Here is a 20,310-nt window from a genome sequence, read left to right as displayed (position 1 = left end):
CAGCATACGACTTTGGTTTCAACCGGAGTTGCCTGACTGATAACCACTAAGGTTGCTGGTATCACAGCAGGTACTACAAGCAGAGATAGCTGCTTATACTGCTTATACTTATTACTGGATAAGAGGCTATGCACCACTATTGGGCCTATTTCATGCTTACAGGTACGGAAGGGTGACGGCCGATTTTTATACAACTAATCTTAAAATAATCATGGACTTTAGTGAAAAAAATATTGGCTCCATTTTGCCGGAGTCAGTGTCAGGTTCTGGGGGACGTAACGTTTCTGGTATTATGTTCCTCCAGCCACAACAATGTGTCTCTGCTTCACATACTGATCTTCAATCCTGATACGCTTAACGCAGCACTCAACTCCTAGCGATCGCTGACGACATTTACACCGTCATCGGTTCGGATAAGAGCAATGAACAGCAGTCGCCCTGGTCCAGGCAAGTGCGACATCTCTTTTCTTACGCAATTCCCCTGTTGACGTGTGATAACTGAAGCGGAATCCTGCTTCAAGCTCTGCGCTTGAGCAGCTGTTGATCTACTACCAGAACGTATGGGGATTCCGAACCAAAATCGACGATTTTGTTACTGCAATGGTGAATTCTGGATCTTACTATAATTCTTTTAACGGCAACCTGGTTTGATCTGGTTATGCTTTTCAAATAATTTGACTTATATGGTTGCTTACTTAATTTGGAGATTTTAGAAAAAAGACTGATCAACGCTTAAGCTGTGTTCATGACTAAAATAATTTTGGATGACACTAACCGTCTCGTTGTCTTCATTGGACTACAAATGAGTTGTAACTAGATTTTCATTAATTTTTCTAGAAATGCCTAAAAACCTGTCTTGATTAGACAAAGATAGTATATTCAAAAAGTGCGTATCTGATTGGCTGATTGATAACTTATTGGCGTTGAATTCATCTGAAACCAGATTTTTCACTGATTTAATATTTTGCGGTTAATTTTTTTTCCGCTCAAATGGATTCGATTTATCACTCCGCAAAAAAGATTCCAAATCAAAACATGCCATCATCAATTTGCGTGTATGCGGCTTTGATGGTGTTTTACCGATTGCAGCAGCAGTTTTTCGCAGTTGCTCGAGCTTGCCTGGAGGATAACAAATTGGGGGTAAAGTGCTGAATGAAAAATTTTCTCAACTCGTGATTTTCGATACCGATCAAAGTTGCTGTACACTTTTCGTGGCGTACAAATTTATCTTATTTTGTACAATATCGGTTTCAGTGCACGTGATTGTCTTACTTGGGCAGGGTAGGGTGTGTCCGCATTTGTACTCGATTATTGTACTGTATCATTTTTTCTACTTAAACCAAAGCAATACACCCTACCGAACAATGATGAATCGTAGCTCCTGCGATAAAATACAGGCGATAGCGCACTTTTCAGTACATCGTGTGTGCATCATGGAATTGGAAAAGTTTTCGCCGGGGCTTTCTTCGGCTAAATTGCATCGATGAAACTCTGAACGGACGGACAATCTGCGGCAGTTGAGGAGCAGTCGTCGGTTGCTTGCCGATTCCGACACCGACCTAGTAGCGCTGCAGCGGTCAGGCCAGCCTTTCGTGATTCGATAATATATTTGTTCAGAAGTTTTCCAGTTCCCGAATGAAATGTTATTCGACGGGCGATGCAGCTGCAATGGAGCCCAGCCCAGGAGTTCATTCGAGTTCACCCCCTCGCAACGCCGGAAAATGGTTTATATATTTGCGCCAGCAGAAACAACGAAAAGAGGAAGCCTATTCAAACTGCCTGGTTATTCTGAGTGGAAAAGGAAAATGTAGGGGTCGAAGAAACGCGGGGGGGGAGAATTGTGTTGTGCAAGATATTTTTCTCCCGGTGTTGAAAAATTGGTTTGATCCCGTTTCCGGGCTAGCATTTCATTTCTCATACTTTTGAGTATTTATCTTTTGTTCCAGGCTGGCAGGCAGAATTTCCGGAAGGACATATGGAACGAACAGCCCGCAAGAAACCGAAACAAAAGAGTCCAACTGGAAGTTTACCCTGCTACCACCGTTTGTCGGCTACCGACAACCGTCTTTTTTTCTTTCTGTCTTTAAAAAGGACCTAACAGTGCAAATAATTAAAAGGTGTATGTTTGCATTGTATGTACTCGTTTGCTCTGAACCGACAATCATTGTCGGAGAGCTGCGGTAATCGCACTTGCCTTTCGGTGAGTGATATCACTTTGACAAAAACGATGTGAAAGGATGGCGAAAAGCAATGCTTCAGTATTTTGTTGCGTGATTTTTGTTTTAACGGGAAAAGTTTGTATTCATGAATTGAATTTGAACTACATTTCGAGTTTGGATTGAAACTTGGACTATGATTTAGGATCAATTTTAATTTTACTCAATCTTTGATTAACGTGAGTCAGTGTAGAACAACTCTGCTAGGTAGATTATCGTCCACTGTTAAGTTGAGCAAGCCTTCATGATGGCAAAAATGGGTACACCTGTGTAAACTTTTCATTAAAAATTTCCTCCTGTTTGATTTTGGGTTTCGTCTCGCATGTTTTCCACTTTCTCATAAAGAAGGTGGTATTATTTTACCGACAACGAGAAGCACCCGAGCGACGTTCTCTTCATTAGGGCCAACGTATAGGGAAATTATTACCAGATTTGCGGTTGCTGGAAAATTCTATTCTTTGTGACGACTATAAACACTAGCGTGCCCAGACATTAACAAAAGGTGGGTCACCCGACCATTTCAGAAGAATGTTTTGGCCTGGAAAAATGGAGTAATTCGTGGACGACGAATTTAGTCACAAAGATACCGGCCGATTAGGTTAAAAACTCCGAACTTTTGGATAAAATTGGATTTAAAATCAAAGATGAAATAGGCCTGGAAATTAGACTTAAAACTGGACTAGAAATCAGGTTTCAAATTGAACTTGAGACTTGACATAAGCTTTATTTCAAATTAAACTGGAAATCGGACTTATATTTGAAGTAATTTGGACTGGAAGGACTTGGAATTAAATATAAAATAGGACTTGAAAAATAATTTAAATTAATTAGACTTGAAGATGGACGTAAATTGGATCCAAAATGGACTTGAGATGAGACTTGCAATTACATTTGAAATTGCATATGAAATTGGAAATTAAATTAAACAAAAACTTGGACTTAAAATTGGAGTTTAAATTAAATGAACATAAAATTGTACAATAAATTGAAACACGAAATTAGACACGAAGATTTACTTTAAATTGGAATTGAAATGTTTCGTTTCTCTCACGTTATACCACTTTTCTGCTCGTTTTTTCTGATTTTTAGTTCTATTTTTCCATTTTTTATTCTGTTTCATCCACGTTTTGTGTCATTTTCTTGGTTTTTGCTATCACTTTTCTTCTTTTCCTCACGTTATTCCTCTATTTCTCTCGATCATTTTTGTGTGCCTCTTTATCTCTTTCTGAAACAGAAAACTTTCATTATTCCGTTTTTCTTCGTTTACTGTCCCAATTTTTAAAATTTTCAGCTCTGTTTTCCTGTTGTCTTAACTATTTTTTTTTTGTAATTTTCTTCCCCGTTTTTCCACCTTTATTCTAAAATTAAAAAAGAAGAAAACTTATCCAATTTAATTCTACTATGTATATTTTATTCACGACAGATACGTATTTCGCCTACGACTTGCAGGCTTCCACAGTTTCTGTTTTCTTTACTCTTCCGTTTTTCCTATTTTCGCTTCTACTTTTTATCCTTTTCTAACTCTTATATCCCCTTTCCTTCTAGTTTTTCGTATTTTGTAGTTTCGTTTTTCCACTCTTAGATACCCCATTTTTGCTTCTTTTCTGTCTCGTTTAATGTATTTTTCTCCCACTTTTCCCTTTGATCTCCGGTTTTCCTTTTTCATCTCTTTTTTGTCTTTTCTCTCCCGTTTTACATTTTTCTTTGGTCGGTTTGTCCTGTTTTGCCTTTCTTCTGTATTTATCCCATTTTCCATGAGTCGCCCAGTATCCAGCCAGTCGTCGTATGTTCGAATTTAGGCTGATGGTTCAATAGTTAGCAAGATCGTTACGCTAGCCCTGTAATTGTTCTTTACTCCAATAATCGGTTGTGAAGTCTTACGCTAATAAAGGATCAAGTTTTAAAGACGTATATAGCTAAAGCTTTGTTTTTTCCATATGCCATGCCCATTTTTTCCCATCTTTCTTTTGTTATATTCCGTTTTACCTCTTTTCCCCGTTTTCCTCGATTCGTCGGTTTTCCTTTTTCCTCACTCTCTATTCTGTTTTCTCCTTTTGGTTGCTCTTGTTTTCTGTTCCGTTTTCTCTTTCTCTTCCTCTTCTCTATCGTTTTCCTTTTTTACCCACTGTTTCCTCTTTCTCCTCCTTTTCTGTCCCATTTTTTGTCCTTTTCAATGCGCTTCTATTCACATCTGTTCCGCTTTTCGTCTTTTTTCTTCGTTTTCAGGCCCGTTTTCCGTCTTTTCCTATTTCGTTTTTCGTTTTCTGTCCCGTTAACTCCGTTTTTATTTTGTCTTATGTTTTCACTTTTCCTCTTTACTGCTTATTATCTCCTGCTTTCCCTCCATTCTGTCCGCTTTCATTTTTTCTCTACATTCTCCCTTTTTTTGTTCTCGTTTTCCTGCTCCCGTATTTTTTTCTTTTCTTTCCTTTTCTTTCTTTTCTATCCCGTTTTTTCTTCTTTTTAGTTACGTTTTATCTTCTTTTCTCTCCAGTTTGTCCTCATTTTTCTTTTCCGTTTTCCCTTTTTGTCTGTTCTGAAAAAAAGAAGAAACTGCACAGAAAACGGGAAAAATGGAAGAGAAAAGGAGAGAAATAAGGACGACCTGGTGAGAAAAGGAGAAAAAATGGAGCTGTAAAGAAAAAAAAGAAGAAGAAGAAAAGAAGAGAAGAAAATAACGAAGCAGGAAAATCGAAAAACCAGAACAGAAAAAAGGAAAATGCAGAGAAAACCAAAACACCAGCATAGCAAAAAAGGTTGTTCCAATACATTAGTTTCAGCGAAAAAGGTACAAAAAGTTTAAAAATCATGTTTTTACAGGAGCGGTGTTTTATTACGATGTATTTTTTGCCGTGCGGCAGTGGAATACTTGTGTGTATGATCGTTTTTCATCCAATTCCCATGGTCGGTTAATTACAAAATAAGTATCAAAGTAAGCGGACACATCTGTAGCCTGCGTTTGTGTTCTGAGACTCAGGCCCCTGTACTTGTTTTTCATTTCGCATCCTCATTTTGTTCCTTCTTTCTATTTTTATATTCTGTTTGAACTCTTTTATTCGTTTTCCTCGTTTCCTTTATCATTTTTTTCTTTTTCTCTCTCGATATTTTACTTTTCCCTTTTGATTTCTTGATTTCTGTTTCGTTTTCCTCTTCTTGTATCATTTATCCTCCTTTTCTTTCTCGTTTTCCCTTTCCGTTCTGCCCGTTGTTTCCTCTTTCTCTTGTTTTCCTATCCCGTTTTTCGCAAATTTTCGTATTTTTTTCTTCCGTTTTTCCTCATTTTCACGCCCGCTTTTCCTCTTTCCTGTCTCGTTTCTTTTGTGTGCTGTCTCGATAACTCCTTTTCTGTTTTTTTTCTTATTCGTTGTTCCATTCTTCCGCTTATTATGTCCTGATTTCCCTCATTTTCTGTCATGTTCCGTTTTTCTTTTTTTTTTTTCTTTTTTTCTTTTTTTCTCTGCATTTTCCTTTTTTCTGTTCTCGTTTCGCTCTGGTTTTCCTGCTCTGGTATTTTCTTCTTTTCTCTTCTTCTCTTTTTATCCCGTTTTTTCTTCTTTTAAGTTGCTTTTTTTCTCGTATTTTCTCCAGTTTATCTCCAGTTTTATCTCTTTTTTTCTTCTTTTTACTTCCGTTTTCCTCATTTTCTGTCCAGTTTCCTTTTCTTTTTTCAAACTTTATTTATAAAAAAAGGTTGTTGCAATACGCTAATTAATTTCCGACGAAAAGTTACATAAAATTTGAAAATCATGTTTCTACAGGAGCGGTGTTTTTTTACGACTGTTCAGAATTCCGAAAACTGCGGATACATTCCATTGGCCAGTGTTTGCGAAGATGTTTAATCTTTGTATTAGTTCTTTGAGTTCTTATATTGCATAACATAGCTCTAAGATGTTGCACATAAAAGAGTCGTAGCCGGAAACTGAAACAAATAGTTTTTATGGTCGTATTGGATTTTGTTTAACTGAATAAAAACTTCTGGCTGTTTGCAACATTTATGTAGTCTGATTAAAGTAAAATGTTGCTAAGAAAATTCTTGATCGTTTGCTATCTTTAACTCATTTTTTAAAATTTTGCGACGTGGTCCGGTCTGATTTAACATCGACTATATAATATCGCGACAAGCAATCGAGTTGAGCAGGCGAGTCGAGTAGTCGAATCAAGCAGTAGGCTCGAGCAGTCGAGTCGAACAGTCAAGTCGAGCAGTAAAATCAAGCTGTTCAGTCAAGCAGTCCGGTCGAGCAGTTGAGTCGAACAGTCGAGTCGAGCAGTTGAATCGAGTGGTCAAGTCGAGCAGCTAAATCTAGAAGTCCAGTCGAGCAGTCTAATCGAGCAGTTCAGTCGAGCAGTCCAGTCGAGCAGTTTAATCGAGCAGTTAAGACGAGTAGTCCAGTCGAGCAGTTGAATCGAGTAGTCTAGTCGAGCACTTGAGTCGAGCAGTTGAATCGAATGGTTTAGTCAAGCAGTCGGGTCTAGCGGTTAAGTCGAACAGTTGAGTCGAGCAGCTCATTCGTGCAGACGAGCCGAGCAATTCATTCAAGCAATCGAGTCGAGCAGTCGAGTCGAACGGTTTATTCGAGCAGTTGACTGGAGCAGTCCAGTTAAGCAGCTGAGTTGAGCAGCTGAGTCGAGCAGTCGAGTCGAGTAGTCGAGTCCAGCAGTCCAGTCGAGTAGTTGCATCGAGCAGTTAAGTCGAGCTGTCAAATCAAAGAGAAGTCAAGCAGTTGAGTCGAGAAATTAAATCAAGCTGTTCAAACAATCAGTCCAACCGAGTAGTTGAGTCGAGCAGTCGAGTTGGGCAGTTGAACCGAGCTGTCGAGTCGAGCAGTTAAGTCGAGTAGTCCAGTCGAGAAGTTGAATCGAGTAGTCTAGTAGCGCAGTTGAATCGAGTAGTCTAGTCTAGCAGTTGAGTCGAGCAGTCGGGTCAAGCGGCTCAGTCGAGCAGTTCAGTCGAACAGTTCAGTCGAGTAGTTGAATCGAGCAGTTATGTCGAGCTGTTGAATTAAACCGTTAAGTCAAGCCGTTGAGTCGAGCAGTCGGATTGAATGGCTAAGTCGAGCAGTCTAGTCGATCTGTTGAATCAAGCTGTCAGTTGAGTCGAGCAATCAAATCGAGTAGTCTAGTCGAGCAGTTGAATCGAGCAATCGGGTTGAGCAGTTGACTCGAGCAGCCGATTCGAATAGTCCAATCAAGTAGTTGATTTAAGCAGTTCATTCGAGCAGTCGAGCTGAGCAGTTGAGTCGAGTAGTCCAGTCGAGCAGTGGAATCAAGCAGTTGAATCGAGCAGTTGAGTCGAGCGTCGAATCGAACAGTTGAGTCGAGCAGATAAATCATGCTGTCCAGCCAAGCAGTCCAATCGAGCAGTCGTATCGAACAGTACAGTCGAGCAGTTTATTCGTGCAGTTAAAGCGAGCAGTCGGGTCGAGTAGTATGTCAAGCAAATGTGTCAGGCAGTCGAATCGAGTAGTTAAGTCGAGCAGTTCAATCGAGCTGTTCAGTCAAGTCGAGTTGTCCAATCAAGCAGTTGAGTCGAGCAGTCGAATCGAACTGTTCAGTCGAGCAGTTCAGTTAAGCAATCCAGTCGAGCAATCAAATCGAGCAGTCTAATCGACCAGTCCAGTCAACCAGTTGAGCAATCGAGCAGTCCAGCAGTCGACCAGTGAGGTGACTGAGAATACAACCCATTACTACGAAAGCATGACGTTCTGTCAGAGACCTGTTTTTAGTTACCGATAAGCCTCTTATGACGTCCTGTCAGAGACCTGGTTTTCGGTATAGACATAAGCCTGTTATATGAATAGATTATATAAATAGATTGTGGACATCGGAATTCGTTCAAAAATTGAATATTGAAAATTGAAAGTGGTCGATTTAGTGGGTAGGATGATCGGATGACGCCCGAAAGAGTCCAAAATAGTATCGCCATGGAAAGAGAATAGTTTAACGCAGAGTTAGTTGCTTTAGAAGCAGCAGAACGTGTTTTTTCGCACTTTAGCGACACGATATTCGTATATTCAGCGATGCTATGAAGCGTGAATGTTTGCATCTCACTCAACTAGCACCAAGTCGTATATCATTGTTCGAAAAATATCGTAAATTTTCAATTCAACTTCAATTCAATTTTCAATCGGATATAATGAACTCCAGCACAGAATTGTATAGCATTACGGAGAGAGTCGCACTTAATCGGATATTATCGTATATCACTATTTATGTAGTCAGACTGTCGGAACGCTTATAATTAATCCTAATCACGTTTATCGCCTCCAAAACAGTACGGATGTGTCAGTTTTGCGTATCAAATACGATTTATTAGCATCCATATCTGTACGTAATGCTGATTTTTATCTTTTATATACATATGAAAATGCTAGCTACCCGATCAGGAGGCCATAACAAGGTTATATCAGATTTATAACAGATTATGATATTTATAATATAATCTATTACAAATTGGTAACAAATTGATCAAGAAGCAATAGCAAAAAAAATTAAATTTGTAACAGATTCTTATAGTTGTAACTCATTTAGATATAAATGAGTAATATGGGTTTCGCCACTCAACATGCTAAATATTACCCTTGTAACAAAATTTGTTATTTGCAAAAAAAAAAATAGTTTAAATAATATGATTATTTCAATAGTAATTAAATTTCGTCGCATAACATTTATTGTATTTGTTCAAATATTTTTATTTACTGTCATATTTTTGAAATATCTGAAAATTTTGAAAATTTAGATGAAACCATGTCAAGATCTGTTCTGAATAAGATATTGACTAGAATAAATTTAGTTACAATTTTCGTTATTTTAGCCACTAACCGTCGCTCATTAATAACAACGGTTGTTATTATTTATCTAATTTGTAACAACCGTTGTTAGAAAAGTTGGTAACAAACTAGTCCATTGGTAACATAACTTGTTATAATTTTGTTAGCTCCTCCTGAATTCACCTTTAACTGGTGCCTATAGGCAAAAAAGTTAGAGGTTTATGTCCTTTTAAAAGATTAAAAACTGAAAAAAAAGATTTTTTTGTGTTTGATTATAGTCACTTTAACAGCTTGGGTCATTCGTGGCTTCTGTGGGGTTGGGATTTGAACCCGGGTCCTCGGCGTGAGAGGCGTGAATGCTAACCACTACGCCGGGATTGACCTCTAAAAGAAGAATTGAAATTGGACATAAATTGGATTAAAATTAAATTTGGATTTGGACTTGAAACTAGACTTAAAATTGGACTTGAAATATCTGGACTTAACACTGAACTTGAAATTGAACTTGAACTTGTAACAATTTTTATGCAATTAATTTACTTATCGCAAAAATAGTAGAAGAATGAATTAAAAACTACGAACTCTTGAATAACAGAAACAAAATTTAAATAAAAGCAGGGGCACGTTTCCCAGTATGGCCCAGCCTGGTCACACCAATGACTATAAAGATGACAAAATTTTTAGAGCTAGAACGCAATCAGCAGATGACATAGTTTATACTAGTTCCAGTTAAAATAATTGTCTGGTAAAACCGCAACAATACATCAGACCGTCTCACACATATGCCAGGCTGTTTAGTTTTCTCCTCTAGTGTTGAGCCATATTTTATGCTAGATTTTAATTTTGTAGCTGATATAATCACAATTCATGATATGCTTCACCGAGACTAAGCTTCTTTCCCTACCCCTGGCAGGAATGGAACCATCGCTGCTCCGACGGAAGACAAAAGATTAACTGCAATCGAGCGAGTTTGTGGTTCGATTGCCTATATGGAAACGTAGCAGAAACCCTGCGGCGCGGCGGATATCTCTACAACACTGCTCGCGAAGTCTTGGCCCACCAACGAACGCGTGAAGCACAAAGAATTCCTCGTACTAAGTCTGCAATCCATAGCCGTTCGCGGCAGCTCGTCGTTCGTCGTCGTAAGGTAGGATATCCTAGTATCGATCGTGCTACTCTCTTTCCGGGTGAATTTTCCCCCCAAACTACCAGCGCGCCACACCGGCCGGCCAGGGGAACGACAGACGACTTTTCCTGGTTGTCTACCGTTCAACGCATGGCTTTTGCTGGTTGACGCCCGGCAGCTAGAGCAGCCAGCTACTGCACGGTAAAAGTTCGAGGGCGAATGTGAGCGATAATTATCAACGATAAATTTTCACCTTCCGCAAGGAATGAATGAATTTGTGCTACAGTGTGGCAAAAAAGCAAGCCAACGAGCAGCCAGGAGACGACGACTGCCGTGATGGGAAAGGTATGACCGGAGGAAACCGACCCGAACACCAGAACCACGTTGATAAACATCTAACGAGCTGTAAAATTGCTCTATTTTGGTGGGGTCGCGTGGTGCTCAATTTGTTCGGCTTCAGTTTCCGTTACCGGGGAAGGGGATTCGCCGATTCGCCTGTGTTATGTTATGGGCCCGGGGAAGGGTAGGTACTTTGCTGCTCAGGAAGCAATAACGTTTAGTGATTAGAAAAGGAAATTAGTTATGCCTGACAAATCAGCCATTTGGCAGTTTACGTTCGTGCGGTTGGGAAGGTGTGAACTCTAAAAAGGAAACGTTTTATTGCTATTGATAATGAGAGTAAAACAGAAATGGCAGATGAAATAATGAAAATAAAATGCAATATATAAGTCCGAAAATAAACTGAAGTAGTTTTTTCCTGGTTGCCTACAACGTTCTACTAACCTTATTGCAACGTTGGCCCAGAATTTTGAGGCACTAATTTGAATAATATGTTAAAATAATTTAATGAGATTATAGGTCTTCTGGGTCTAAAAGAATTTAGAAGTAGTAAAGTAAAAGTGTATTTATATACTAGCTGAGTGCCCGATCTTACTCGGGGCGCCTTTGTCTCACAGCCACTTGTACATCAGTTATTGTAACCGAAATGCTTATAAACAAAAACATAACGCTTTTTCCTCTTTTGGACGTCCCTCCTCATTTGTCAGCTTCCCCATTTTTGTTTACCCGGCCACTTGCACATCTGTTTTCTTTTCTAAAATCTCTATAAAACCCTATAAAGGAAGAGAAACAAAGAAATTTGTCCTATTTGCACCTTTCGCTTTTAACCAAATGGCCAAATAAATAGTTTTGTAATTATACTTTGCTGAACACAGTTTTTTATTTATTTATTAGTTTAGTACTGCATCCTATCCTGAAATCGGAAACATGCCATATAAAGCTGACCATGAGAAAAACATATGGTGTTCTCAGATCAACGCCACACTGTTTGAATGATTGCCCCTGTAACTCAAATAGAGTCGGCCAACAACACTTTACACTAATGATCGAACACTTTTTATACGGGTCACTTTGATTCGGTGCATAATTACATTTGACAAATCTATAGCTGCGAGCATTGCAGTTTCGTATTCTGATTTTTGCTGATATACGGATTAATTGTTACAGTCATGTGGACGTTACTCCCCCCTTCCTGTCCCACTGTCACTTATGGAAGAACCGTGCAAACATTTCGGAACCTTACCTTGTTATGAACCTACCCCTTTTGCCAACCCCTTCAGTTCTGATTCCCTTATGTCAAGGAACATGTGTGCCAAGTTTGATAAAGAACGGTCAAGGCGTTTCGGAGTTATGACTTCCCCCCTATTAGGGAACCTCCCCCTTCCTTTTTATTAACCCCCCCCGTGCTGTTTCTCTTTTGTCAAGGAACATGTATGCCAAGTTTGATGAAGAACCGTCCAGGCATTTCGGAGTTTTGCCCCCCCCCCTGTTACGACCCCCCCCCCCTCTTATCAACCCCCAGTGCAGGTTCCCTTATATCAAGGAATATGTGTGCCAAATTTAGTGGAGATCAGTCAAGGCGTTCTGGAGATATAGTGGAACATACAAACTCACCCTCACTTTTATATACAGTGAACTCTCGGAAAAGTTAACTCTCTGAAGAGTTAATTGTTCTGAAAAGTTAAGCGAATATTAGCTTTCAGGCCACACTTTTTTTTCCTATCTTTTCCAAAGTTTTTTTTTCCTATCTTTTCGGAGAGTTTGAAGTTATTGGTTGTCTAAGCGTTCGTTCACTCACGTGTCTTTTCCTTTCATTTTTATTTTCCATTTTTCGGTTTATTGTCACCTTTCCACCGTTTCATACAGAGTTCCATCATACTTTCTTACTTACTTACTTTCTTATTCAGCCGAGAACCGGGGTGGCTCTTGCCTTGACGTGGCCGACCCACCGTAGTCTGTCAACTTTCGCCAGGTGTACGATGGGAATCTCTCCAAGCAGTGCCTGTAGCTCGTGATTCATATGCCTCCGCCACTGTCCGCTTTACGTTTGTACTCTGCCAAAAATAGTCCACAACACCTTTCGTTCAAAAACGGCAAGTCCTGCGAAGGGAAAAGTAGGCTCGATTTCCAGCTTGAATGCGTCGTTGGATCTCCTTACTCGTATTATTGTCGGCGGTGACCAGAGATCTGTCCGTGGGAGGCAAACGTTACTTTCTCGGGAGCCTCCTCCTACCATATATTTGGTTTTCAACGCATTGATTTGTAACCCTATCCTCCTAGCCTCCATTTGCCTCCGCCGTCCCACGATTTCTAGTAATGATGTCGAGGTCGTCTGCAAAGACTAGGAGTTGGCTACTCTTGCTGAGGATCGTTCCTCTCATTTCGATGCCCGCTCGCCGGATCACACCTTCAATAGCGATATTGAATAACATACAGGACAGTCCGTCCCCTTGAGCTGCATCATAGCAGGAATTAAATTAAACTCTGGTACCGAACAGTTGCAACTATGTATATCACTTTCGTTGATTTTTTCGGTGAAAACAAAAACTGTGATATTTTCAGCGGACGTTTCGACTTACTTCCCTTCAGTCATTGACTGGTTGCAACTATAGTTCGATACGAGCATATAGTTACAACATTTTAACTTAATTATTATTTATTTTAATTAGGTATTTGGTTCGTTTTAGCTCATGAAGCAAGCACTTCCTACTGTACAGTGAAAACTCGCGCGGAAGAAAGTTTGAATAATGCTCATGGATACCAGAAGCAAAAATTAAATTAATAATGGAAGCACTCATATAAATTCAAATGATGCAACTCTATTCCATTCGAAGGACTGCTGGTGAGATTGTTCTATTTTTGACCATATACCTTTATAAGGCTTGTTCGCGAGAAAATCTGGATACCTCAATTTTGCAATAAAACAAATTTGCTAGAAGTTTAATCCATGAAACAATTTTATATCATTTCTGTGTGTATCGTTAACAATTATCAAACAAATTAACATTACTTATTTGGTCTGCATGAAAAATTGACGAACTTTGGAGTTTACCCTTGCCATGAGGGTCAGTGCAGACTTATTGGCAACCAATTTAGCTGCGTTTGTCCAAGATTTTGTCCAAGATTTTCTATAGTTTGTTGCTTGTTGTTTGTGCTGGGACAACTCTCTCTTCACCGCTCGATGGGGCGTAACTCTGGTTAGGTGGATTCACCTCCTTCGGTACAATATGGACTCCAAATGGATGCCAAATCAGGCCAAAACAGCGAGGGTACATCATGGCTGTGTAGAAACGGTAACAATCGTTTCTGCAGGCATTATTCACGGTATATTTCCTTGTTAACCGTTCCCGTAGTGATGTAACTTTTGCCTGCCCGACCACATCTGCATATGGCCTGCCATACTAAATATTTTTTGGGGAACTTGGCTTTCTTACGTTTCATCGTCCGTTATAACGCATGGAAACTTCGATAAATATTCGCGAAAAGGTTACGAGCGCGTGTTTTGGCCGTCGTATTTTGCTTATCATTACGGTTTGGCACAGTCCTCACCTTGAAAGACTTCATGCCTTGTTGTTGCTTATAAGTGTGCACGAATATTGGCGACATTTTTTTTACGTACGTACGTACGTACGTACAGAAAGATCTGGTCTCCTCTGTATTATTTGTTTTACCTTCGCATCCTTGTGGTGGTTCCTCAGATCCGTTTTTGTTCCACTTCCCTTCTTCCTAGCTGTTGTCAAGCGAGTATCGAACGATTTCAAAACACTGTGAACAGTGCTTGGAGGAAATCCAAGCTTTTTGGCAAGTTTTCTTAACGAGGGATCCGGATTTTCATTGCGACAGCACACAATTGCTTTTCGCACCTGCTCTTCTTTCGACGCCATTTTACGCTGATCGCTTGTAATATAAACAAGTGTTATATTTTCAGAAAGAACTGACAGACGTCTACCACTCTGCAAAACATTTCACTCATTGTTAATGTATTTCCGAAGCTGTGTGTGTTTAGGGGTGCCCAAATTTTGTCGCGAACAAGCCTTATAATGTATATTCATATAACACAAATTTTATTACATAGCCATATAAGTACAATCATTATCGTAAAGGGAAAGGAGCATCAGGGTATCGAATGAATCGAAGACTGGATGAGGGATGTGGTAACGAGCACAAGTCATATAAGGTCGGAGAGGATTTTGACGCTCCCTTCTAGCACGCAAATCATCACGCAAGATAAGTTTGCACGGTGAAGTTATGTATCTAGAAACCGGATGTCTATGCTGTCTTATATTCCCGTAGAATCATATAAGCGACATTGCTTATAGATCCACCGAACCCCTCTTGGTTCTTCACGAACAGCATTGACATGAAAGTTGCTGGATACATAAATTAGATTCTGCAGTAATTCTACTTGCATACAATGGGAAACCCTTGAGGTGATGTACCCCCATACATATATGCTGAAAAGTGCAAAGTCAGTTTGGATTTAAATATAAAAGAAGAAACATATGAGACAGACAATACACGTGAACATTTTCAAAACGTAGAATATGAAAAAACTAACTTAATTAGTATATAACAGATTATTTGGAACCTACTGAAAGGATATCTGTCCCTCCTCTGTTGGGTACTCTTACCACTGCGTCCAGTATTTTGAACTATTGTGGTATGACCCGTTTTATTATTTTAATATACGCTTCAAGCTTACCTATCACTTATTGAGGAAGTGACAGGCTGGTAGCTGGAGCGAGTGCCAATCAGGGATGACTAGTTTTATGAACCTAGTTACCCTGATCGGCGACGCAAACCAGATCTCCCCTTTTTGAGATACTGCAGTCTGCGTACCATTTGTGCTCCACTATTGCAGAGCAAGTGTTCCGAGGTTAAATATCATCTTGTACGAAACGGTGATTCCGAAGATGATATTTGCTCGGACAATGTCCTGTCGCAAGACCGGTAAGCTTGCTGAGATCTCTCTTATTGACACTCAGCAACTTTTGAGTAACCCAGGGTGGATACTCGACGTTATATATTTTTTGATTGTTTGAGCGATTGTACAGCCATCCTACTGGCCATAACTGTTCGGCTCTCCTTTTGTTTCAGCCCACCCTCCAGCACACAGTCAGAGGTCAGGCAGAGTGAATCTCTACCCGTGAGTAGAGAGTTGGAGCCACATCTTCGTTTGTCGACTCACAACGAGTCGGCGTGTTGAGGATAGACGAGAATCAGGACTGAATCTCAGCTAGCGCATCGTTCAAGTCCTGTTCCTCCCCTACTCTCCTCTCCACCTCATTCGTTTCTTTGCTTTTTTCGGCAGAGAGAGCTTGCACCGTAAGAAATCGTCCACTGCATCAGTGACCGGCTTGATGCAGCAAGGGCAAATTGCTGTGGAGGGCGCCCTGCAGGCGGAGAGTTTACACTTCAGCCTTCGCATGAGTGCCTCCTTCTCTGTCCGCATACAACCCTAGTTTCCACCAGTTGTCCGATTTCCACTAAGGAACGTATCCCGGATGGTACCACGAGGAGGTAGAGATAGGAGTTGCTGAATAAGAGGCTGTGGAACCTCATGGTGGTTCTGGAGCGCATTATTCAACCATTTACCATCTATGCTTATTGGTTACCTGTGACGGGCAGTTTATTATACAAATTGACAATTTTTTTTTCACAGTAGAGTAGAAAACGGCTCCCGTCATTGCTTAGCCAGAAGGCGGATAGTAATATTCGCCGTGATTGTATACCACATTTCGCTGAACCTTAAGCGGAATGTACCATTTTACGGAAAACTTTTTCGTGGAAAGTACCATTTCGCAGGGGTGATCCTCTCCTTACTCGCTGTCGCTCATTCGGAACCAACCGAAGGAAAGTAATAGAGGTCAGTAGACCTAGACCTAGTAGACCTAACTTATGCAGTGGTGATTTCTGCGGGGGGGGGGTTGCTTCCGACGGTGGGTCGCCGGCAACACTCGCGGCCGTCTCGCCCTGAATGATCTAGTGTTGCAATAGATAGTTTTTGTGGTCGACATCTTTGTGGAGTCTCGATTTTTGAGAGTTCGATCAGTTTTTGAGCTACGCAAAATTTTCTGTTTTATTTGTATGAGAGTCCTTATCCCCCTACCACAGGGGTGAGAGGTCTCTAACCATTATAAAATAAATCCACTCCAAAATCCCCCACATGCCAAATTTATGTTCCATTTGCTTGATTAGTTCTCTAGTTATAAGGAAATTTGTATATCATTTGTATGGGAGCCCCCCTTCGTAAACAAGAGAGGGGTCCTAATTCATAACAAAAATTCTTTCCTCCGAAAACCCCCACATGCCAAATTTGGTTCCATTTGCTTGATTAGTTCTTAAATAATGAGGAAATTTGTATATCATTTGTATGGGAGCCCCCCTCTTAAAAGGGAGAGAGGGGCAGCATTCACCATAGAAAAAATTTCTGCCCCCTAAAAGCCCCACATGCCAAATTTGGTTCCATTTGCTTGATTAGTTCTCGAGATAAGAGTAAATTTGTATTTAATTTGTATGGAAGCCCCCCCTCTTAAAAAGCAGAGGGATTCTAATTCCCTTCTTAAAGAGGGAAGGGGTCTCAATTCACCATAGAAAAAATTCTTGCGTCCAAAAACACCCACTTGTCAAGTTTGGTTCCAATTGCTTGATTAGTTCTCTAGTTATGCAGAAATTTGTATTTCATTGGTATGGGAGCGCCCCTCTTAAGGGCGAATGCGGTCTCTAACTATCATAAGAACTTTTCTTGGCCCCAAAAACCCCTACATGCAAATTTCCACGCCGATGGGTTAGTAGTTTTCGATTCTATAAGGAACATACCGACAGACAGACAGACAGACAGAAATCCATTTTTATAATTTTAGATTCCGCAACAATCTATAAACCAAGTATTTCAGATGCGAACAGTCGAACTGAAAATGTAACGTAAGTGTTACAGGGATTCCTTGATATAACACAACTTCGTTATAAATCAACCTCGATATAAGACAATTCGATATAAGACAAGTTTTACCTCGATATAAGATTCCAAAAGCGGCGCCATAAATTTGTTCATTATTTCAAAATAATCCTAAAGATTGTAAACAACTAATAACACTAACAATATTATATAGTTCGAAAAACATAAACACACAACACAGAGCAAAACTGGTGACTGCTAATGCCAAATTTTTGTGAAAAAATCATGTTTCGATATAAGACAATTTCGATATAAGACAACTTTTTGAAATTATAAATTGTATTATATCGAGGTATCCCTGTATAAGTAATTTATGGCGGTTCTATGAATAAACTTTGGTATCTGATAGCGCAGTTGCTTATTGTTAATGCATCAAAACTCATCGCGATGACTCAAAACGAAGGCTATTTGTTTTGTATTTCACCATTTGCGATCAACTCATACAGGAAAAAGCATGAGTTTTAATTTGCTTTTTTCTCAATCTCATAAAATAATTTTTAGAATCACCTTTGAGAGTGTTTCGAACCGAATCAGTATTTTTATCAGTGTTCAAAAATTGATAACAGAAAAAAACTCAATGAGATTTCAAGCATCATGAAATTTCAACCTTGATCAGAAGTGCCAAACTCACATATGAATTTCTCTCGCTATTATACGCGATGTCTCTGTTGCTATGCGATGTGAACCAAATTCAGCTATGAGCATTTGCTTAATTCTTCCACAGCCGGCATTTCATATATAATGAACCAGAGAGCGAAAGAGAATTAACCGCCAGAAAAAACATCAGCAGCGAAAAAAGCTAGCACACGCTCATGAATTAAGATGGCAAACATATTGGCGGAATTTACATTTTTTCTTCGCGGGAATCGACATTTTCTTAACTAGAAAGTAAAAAGCCTAAAAAGAATTAGATAAACATGTAGAATAAATGTCTATTTTAGTTTAACTTTACGATTTATTTAGATATTCATTCCCTCACGCTCACTCACAGTTACGTATCGCACGAGAGAATGCCTATGCTGTTCAACAACGAATTTGTATGTATATGTGTATAGCTCCGGGTAGCAGTTGAAGCAAAGCAGAATGTGATCAAGCGGGAAGAAATATGTGCGAGTTTGGTGCTTCTTGCTATGAAAACAGAAAAACTCACGCGTGAGTTTTTACTGCATAGGATCAAGTTGACACTATTCACAGTTGATTTTGATTTTTGATGAGTCTTGAGATTTTGAGTTTTTAACATCAGTGATTTTTATCAACAAATAGCAACACTGGTTGTCAGTTGGTTTGGATCAATTTCGGAAAAACTAATTATGCAAACTTTCCTAATTAGACGTTAGCTTTACACTCAACAAGTTTCATTTGATCCTGAAAGGATTATGCCAACCTCTGGTCAAGTTGGCGAGAAATCTGCCTAATATGATCATGTGACAATTACAAAACACAAAGGGACTCCGTTTGGTACACACTGGAAAACGAAATCGATGGGTAGACATGGTCTTATTTCGGAAACGATACTCAAGTAAATCCCGGTTCAGCATGGAAAGCAAAATTATTTTTGAAAAGAGCCTGCACCGGCAGCACCACAACATAAAACTGATCCCATCGTCTTCGTTTCCATCTGGTTCACGACGATGAATTCTATGGTGGCAAGAAGTAGGTGTATATCCAAAATTTTCCCCCCATCCGGGATGCAATAAATCGCAGGTGAACGAAACTTTAAGAGCCCTACCTATGCCAACAAACGGCGCGGCGGCGGCGACTGCCGCTGTTACTGAAATTATCGCGTTTTGAATGCACAGAAACGGGCCCTGCTTGGCAGCCTGGCATAAAGACCATTATACCTTCTCCGTGGTTCGTTTTTTATGATTCAATCTATTATACTCATCTTCAGTCAGTCTTTACAACAACTATTCGCCCCAGCTGCCGGTATCTGTATGTAAGAAAGCTTTGACTCAGACTCAGACAGATCGACTTTAGTGCTGTGGAAAACGGAAAAACAATACCGTGCATGCCGTGAAAGGCATCCTAGGGTTTGGGGTAGAAATCTTGAAATCGAGTTTCCTTTTGCATCAAGGCTGAGTTTTCGATCAGGATCTGTAAAATGTATAATACTAATACAGCAGTATCGAGCTCGACTGTGTTGCATTTACTGTCGATATTCCTGGTCCCACGGATGCACACGCTCAGCCTTTGTATCATAAAATAACTTCTTGTTAAAAAAAAGCCTTCACTTTTTGGAAAGAAACTTCCAAAAAGCGAAGACTTTGGTCTTTGATACTGCATGGTGGTGATTGGGGGTTCTTTTTCAAGTAGCAGTATTAACATATTTTAAAAAACAGAACCTTTCCAATCTTATGTTAAAAGCATCACGAAAGAAATCAAAGTTTAATATTTTCCTGTGCATTTGAAATGCATAACACCCCAACAGCCAACGAGACGTTGTTAAAATTTCATCAGTTAACGAAACATTTCTGGAATGGTGAAGTTTTCGATAAGATGACGAAGTTAAATAAAAATAACAATTTTTTGCGGTCGCCCAATAGGCCACACTCCGAACGATCTAGATAACTATCCATCTAACGACACCAGCGAATGCCGTCGATCGCAATAAAGCCATCCCGCAAGTACGAGCTTATTGACACTTTAACCCTCCCTTGCTCTTAAGTGTCGGTAAAGCCTGTGAAAGTGAAAAGAACTTTGACCACTGGCAAACTTCTTACCACCAAACATTTCGCTTCCGAAGGGCTAGTTTGCACACCGTCCGTTAGGAAGCCGGAAATGTATTCGGGTCAACCCTCGAGAGTGGTATCACTTCTATCGAAGGAGGAAATAGGACTCATCGAGAATGAAGATGTTTTGGGTTGAGCACTAGCTGATGTTGTGCGATAGGAGAAGTGACTTTAT

This window comes from Sabethes cyaneus, chromosome 1 (assembly GCF_943734655.1).
Source record: "Sabethes cyaneus chromosome 1, idSabCyanKW18_F2, whole genome shotgun sequence".
NCBI classification, from domain to species: Eukaryota; Metazoa; Arthropoda; class Insecta; order Diptera; family Culicidae; genus Sabethes; species Sabethes cyaneus.
The sequence above is the reverse complement of the archived record's forward strand: the minus strand, read 5'-3'. Positions refer to the sequence as shown.